The following is a 6,991-nucleotide window of genomic DNA, read 5'->3' on the forward strand; positions in this document are numbered from 1 at the left end:
AGCAACAATACAGTGGGAGAGTTGTAAGTAGTGAGTCCCTGCAGGTAGGCCTCAATCAGAGAGCCCGGAGGTAAGGGAGTGTGTGTAAAATAAAACTAAAATAATGTCAGCACAAAGGAATGAATTGATTGATGAGTAGCTGGTGTGGTTTTTTATGTCCTGATCAGGGACCAGTCTCAAGTTTATAAGTTTTGATAGTCTAATAAATAGAAGCATGGCAGGGCACCTCAGTCCTGTTGAATGTGCCAAGTGGGAACTCCAGGATGCTTCTCACCTCCTGGACAACCAAATGTGTAGGAAATGTTGTCAGTTGGAGGACGTTGAGTGCTGGATTACAGCACTTGAACAGCAGTTGGCATTACTGCAGTGCATCCGCAAAGCTGTGAACTACATGGATAGCATGTTTCTGGAGATGGTCACTCTGCAGCTTAAGAATGTGCAGGCAAAGAAGGAATGGTGACCACCAGACAGACAAGGAGGATCAGACAGGTCGTGCAGGAGTCCCCTGGGTGCATCTTGCTCTCTAACCAGATTATTGGTGAGGGTGATGGTGCCTCTGGGAAATACAGCCAGAGTCAAGGGCACACCATGGGTGGCTCAGCACTAAAGTAGGGGTAGGGTGGGGGGGAGGCTGCAGTAAGAGGAAGGTCAGAGGTCAGGAAAGCAATAGTGATAGGGAGTTTAATAGTTGGGGGAACAAACAGGCATTTCTGTGGCTGAGGATGTGATTCAAGGATGCTACATTGGTGCCAGGGTCAAGATGTCACTGAACAGCTGGAGAGTACTCTGGGGGGTGGCGGGGGGGGAGGGGAGGGTAAACAACAAGGGGTCATGGACTATCTCGGTACTAATGATGTAGATGATATTGGCAGAAAGAGGGAGAAGGTCCTGCAGGCAGATTTTAGGGAGCTAGGAAAGAAATTATGCTGCCAGACCTGCTGAGTATTCCCAACACTTTGTTTTATTAAAGAAATTAATAAGCAAGGCCTCAATAATAGTAAGAATGGAGGGTGCATATCGTGATATGTAGCTGGGAAAGGTCACTCAGACAGAGTACTGTGGTTATCCTGCACAGTTCTGGTTTCTATATTACAGAGAGAATAATAGAAGCACTGGAGAAGGTGCAAAAATAAAATTCACAAGGATGATACCAGAACTGAAAGGATATAACTGAATATAACAATCAGGAGGGATCGAATGGGCTGGGTCTCTTTTCTCTCAAAGTGAAAGACAGATTTTTAAACAGTGCCGATGTAGAGAAGCTGTTTACACTTGTGTGGGAGTCCAAAATTGGTGAGGGGCTTAAATGTAAAATAGTCACTAATAAATCCAACAAAGAACTAAGGAGAAACATTTTTACCCAGAGAGTGGGGAGAATGTGGAACATGCTCCCACAGGGAGTGGTTGAGCTGAATAGCAGAGATGCACTTAAGAGGAAGCTAGATAAGCACATGAGGGAAAAAGGAATAGATGGTTATGCTGATTGGGTTAGATAAGGTAGAGAGGGAGGCGGCTTGTGTGGAGTTTAAATGCCTCTGTAGACCAGTTGAGCTGAATTGCCCATTTCTATGCTGTAAAATTCTATTTATGGAGAGAGTGCAGTTGGGCCCTAGAAGGAAAGTATTGGTAAATGCAGTGAGACTATGGTCTTAAACTGAAGCCTGACTTGATGGGACTGTGGATCAGAGAGTCACTGAGGTCTACATCTTGCCCTTTAGAAACCAGTGACTTCATACAAAGATAAATATCACCACACTTTCTGATAGGCAGCTTACTAGGATTTCAGAGATCAGCAAGAAGGTAATACTAATGACTGGTGCTCAGATACAAGTAGTAATTTCAGAAATCAGAAGCTCAGGATAAATAGGGGTCTGTTAGCACAGTGTCATCAATACCATCATTACAACAGGGCTCGTTTTAGTAGAATGAAGAACTGCCCAAGCTGTACGAGTAGACGCAGTACGATACCCAGAAATCAAAACTGAATACAGCAAAGGATCCAGAGATAGCTACAAGCTTGTCAGCCATGAAGCTCACCAGCACCTTCTCAAGGGCAATTAGGGATGAGCAATAAATGCTGGCCTGGCCATTGACACCCACATCCCATGAACAAATTTTTTTAAAAAGCATACACACACTGCATCCATACTATTCACTGTGAGCGCACAGTGGCTGAAAAACAGAAATTAAATGACAGGCTTTTGAGAACAATGCAGTGTGATGTGTTTACTAAAGGACTGCATAATTGAAATGTTATATGCAACATTAGCCTCATTCTCTCCATGATCTCCAAGCCTTGGGAATTCAGCACTTCACTCAATCTTCACTTCCTGTACCATTCAGCTGTTTGCTTTTAATCTGGTGTGTGTAGCAGGCTTGGGAAAACCAGGTGAATTTGCACCTTTGGTTCCTAAAGCTCTCCACCACTGGCTGTGGTTTCCTTGCTTCATGTAGACTAATTGATAGAGATTGATTGCTATGATTAGTCAACAGCTCCATTCTCATTGTATCACGTGACCACCAGCAACGTGCCCTCTGATTTTTCTTTGCTGTGTGCAGTCCATGCATCATGATACAAGATACATTCAAGACTGCTGTTCGGGCACACACCCGCTTGGCTTAAAGGGAACATTGGTTACCAGGATGGCAGATGCTGAACTAGATGGTACTTTATTCATCTGGCAATTCCGAACAGTAGCACAGAGAACAGCAGCATTGGTGCAAAGGCTGTCAGTCTCACAAAATTGGTGATTTTGGCAGTGCCTCGGGAAACACAATCATTACCCCAAATTCCACCTTTTCAACATAATATATGTTGGCAAATGTGTCCAGTCCCCCTGCGACCGATCAGCCTTTCAAACCCAATGTTAGCCTCACCTAACTTCCCAATATGGTCAGTGAGGATCCACGCTCCAATTGATTTGAGTGTTGACAGGTCGGCTTAAAAGATGCAAGGGGAGGCGGTAGTGTAGTGGTAATGTCACTGGACTAGTAATCCAGAGCCCAGGCTGATGGTCTCGGCTCATGGGTTCAAATCCCACCATGGCAGATGGTGAAATTTGAATTCAATTAAAAAAGATTCTGGAATTAAGAAGCTAGTCTAATGATGGCTGTGAAACCATTGTTGATTCTTATAAAGACCCATCTGGTTCACTAATGTCCTTTCCGGAAGGAAATCTGCTGTCCTTACCTGGTCTGGCCTACATATGACTCCAGACCAACAGGTTGACCCTTAAATGCCCTCTGAAATAGCCTCTAGTAAGCCACTCAGTTCAAGGGCAATTAGGGATGGGCAATAAATGCTGGCCCAGCCAGTGACATCCACATCCCACAAAATGAATAAATTTAAAAAAAACCTGTAGAGTCTTCTGAAGGTGGTCAGCGTGGCCTCCAGGACAGTACTGAAAGGCTGCTGAATTCCAGGAGGTGGCAGCCTCCAGTTAGGACCATGATCAAGCAGGAGTTCAACTCCAGCCCCACAATCTTCCCCTGCCCTGGACACCCGACTTCTTTCCCATGAGATCCTCCCGCCTTGTAACTTACCTTATTGCCAATTAGCCGGCCTTTGCTGCAGGCTGATGGCTCTGGTTGTCCAATCATCTGATACCGTCTGCTGGTCAACTAACGCTTTCCTCCTGTTTCAGGCAGATGTCTGACCAGCAGCCGCGAGGCCAGGAATTAAACTACCCCCGGTTTGGGGCCGGGAGTGCATTTGCAATTCTGTTTATCAGCTGTGTAGGCACTGCTAGTGTAGACAAGTGCGGTAGCCAATTTTGACAGAGCATGATCCCACAAGCAGCAATCTGATAAATGATGATTGCTTTTATGGTGTCAGTTGAGGGTTAAATGTTGGCCAGATATTTGTTGCTTTTCTTCAAACAGTGCCAGGAGATCTTTTACATCCACCTGAGATAGCAGACAAGGCCTTGGTTTAAAGTCTCAGCCAGAAGGCAGCACCTCTGACAGTGCCGCACTCCTTCAGTCAGCCTAGATTTTGTGCTCAAGCCAGTGGTGAGGCTTAGAATCCACAATGTTTATGACTCCGAGGCAAGAGTGCTACCACTGAACCAAGGCTGACACCTATTATGTGGTGCCGTTTTTCAGATCAGACATAAAACCGAGGCTCTTACTGCCATTGCAGGTGGACATGAAAGATCCCGTGGTACAATTTCAAAGAACAGCAGAGGCGTTCACTCCAGAGTCCTGGACAATATTTATTCTTGAACCAACATCACTCAAACAGATTACCTGATCATTAATAAATAAAAAGCAAAACACTGCAGATGCTGGAGATCTGAAATAAAAACCGAAAGTGCTGGAAATACACAGCAAGTCTGGCAGCATTTGTGGAGAGAGAAACAGAGTTAACATTTCAGGTCTGTGAACCTTCTTCAGAGTTGGCAAAGTTTAGAAATCTAATAGGTTTTGAGCAAGTGAAAGGTGGGGGAGGGGAGAAGAAGAACAATAGGGAAGATTTGTGATAGGGCAGAGGGCAGGAGAGATTAAATGACAAAGATGTTATGGAATAAAAGACAAAGGGAGTAGCAATAGCCCATAATAAAAGACAACGCATTTATCCAGAGCAAATTTTAATGGAAGAATAATGAACACATCTGGAATAATGTGTTTGAAAGCAAAAACATGAGAAACAAGTTTAAGACTGGCACATGGTTAAAAAAAAATCAAAATGGGAGTCATGAAGTTGTTGAACTCAATGTTGAGTCCAGAAGGCTGTAAAGTGCCTAATTGGAAGATGAGGTGCTGTTCCTTGAGCTTGCGTTGAGATTCACTGGAACACTGCAGCAGGCAAGGACAGAAATGTGGACATGAAAGCAGGGTGGTGAATTAAAATGGCAAGCAACCAGAAGCTCGGGATCATGCTTGCGGACTGAGTGGAGGTGTTCTGCAAAGCCGTCACCCAATCTGTGTTTGGTCTCCCCAGTGTTTATTTTTATTCTTTCATGGGTTGTGGGCGTCGCCAGCAAATCCAGCATTTGTTGCCCATCCTTAATTGTCCTTGACAAAGGCTGGCTTGCTGGGACATATCAGGGGGCAGTTAAGAGTCAACTGCATTGCTGTGGGTTTGGAGTCACATGTAGGCCAGATCAGGTAAGGATGGCAGATTTCCTTCCCTAAAGGACATTAGCGAACCAGATGGGTTTTTACAACAATCAATGATAGTCTCTTGGCACCATTACTGAGACTAGCGTTCAATTCCAGAATTTTATCTATTGAGGTTTAACTTCCACTAGCTGCCGTGATGGGATTTGAACCAGTGTCCCCAGGGCATTAGGCTGGGCTTCTGGATTACTAGCTCAGTGGCATTGCCACTAGGCCACCATCTCCCCGAAATGTAGAGGAGCCTGCATCGTGAGTAGCGACTAAATTGAAAGAAGTACAAGTAAATTGCTGCTTCACCAGGAAGGATTGTTTGGGGCCTTGGATGGTGAGGAGAGTGGAGGCAAAAAGGCAGGTATTACACCTCCTGCGATTACATGGGAAGGTGCTGTGGGAAGTGAACGAGATGTCGGAGATGTTGGAGGAGTGGACCAGGGTGTCGCGGAGGGAACGGTCCCTTCGGAATGCTGACAGGGGAGGGGAGGGGAAGATGTGTTTGCTGGTGGCATCACGTTGGAGATGATGGAAATGGCAGTGGATAATCCTTTGGATGTGAAGGCTGGTGGGGTGGAAAGATCATTATCTCATTGCTGGTTTTGGTAGCTTGCTGTGCACAAATTGGCTGCGCATTTCCTACATTACAACAATAACTACACTTCAAAAAGTACTTTATTGGCTGTAAAGCGCTTTGGGAAAGTTTTAAGCATGCCCTCCTTTTTTAAAAACAGTTGTGACATGTGTCAGGTAGAAAATATTATTGAGAACCAGGCTGAATATAGAAGGTTCAGAGGGGATGTGAAAAAGCAAATAAGAGAAGCAAAGAGAGAGTATGAAAAGAGACCGGCAGCTAACATAAAAGGGAATCCCAAAGTCTTCTAGAGACATATAAAGTAAAAGGGTGGTAAAAGGAGGAGTGGGGCTGATTAGAGACCAAAAAGGGGATTTATGCATGGAGACAGAGGGCATAGCTGAGGTATTAAATGATTACTTTGCATCTGTCTTTACCAAGGAAGAGGATGCAACCCAGGCAATGGTGAAAGAGGAGATAATTTAGACATTAGAGTGGTTTAAAATTGGTAAGTAAGAGGTATGTCTGCACACAAAGTGGATAAGGCACCTACATCAGATGAGATGCATCCAAGGATACTGAGAGAAGTGAGACTGGAAATTGCTCAGGCACTGGCCATAATTTTTCAGTCTTCCTTAGACTCGTGGGTGTTGCCAGAGGATTGGAGAATTGCAAATGTTACACCCTTGTTCAAAAAAGGGTGTAAAGATAAGCCCAGCAACTACAGGCCAGTCAGAATAATTAAGGACAAAATTAATAGTCACATAGGCAAATGTGGGTTAATTAAAGAAAGCATGGATTTTTTAAGGGAAAATCATGTTTAACTAACTTGCTGGAGTTTTTTGAAGAGGTAACAGAGAGGGTTGATGAGGGCAATGCTGTTGATTGGTGTACATGGACTTCCAAAAGGTGTTTGATACAGTGCCACACTACAGACTTGTGAGCAAAGTTATAGCTCATGGAATAAAAGGAACAGTAGCAACATGGATACGGAATTGGCTGAGTGACAGGAAACAAAGAGTTAATGGATGTTTTTGGGCTGGAGGAAGGTTTGTACTGGAGTTCCCCAGGGGTCAGTGTTGGGATCCTTGCTTTTCCTGATATGTTTTAATGAGCTAGACGTTGGTGTACAGAGCACAGTTTCAAAGTTTTGCAGATGATACAAAACTTGGAAGCATTGTGAACTGTGAGGAGGTTAGTGTAGAACTCCGAAAGGACATAAACAAGTAGGTGGAATGGGCAGACAGGTGGCAGATGAAGTTCAATGTGGAGAAATGTGAAGTGATTCATTTTGGTAGGAAGAAC

This window comes from Heterodontus francisci, chromosome 17, assembly GCF_036365525.1.
Source record: "Heterodontus francisci isolate sHetFra1 chromosome 17, sHetFra1.hap1, whole genome shotgun sequence".
Lineage (NCBI taxonomy): Eukaryota > Metazoa > Chordata > Chondrichthyes > Heterodontiformes > Heterodontidae > Heterodontus > Heterodontus francisci.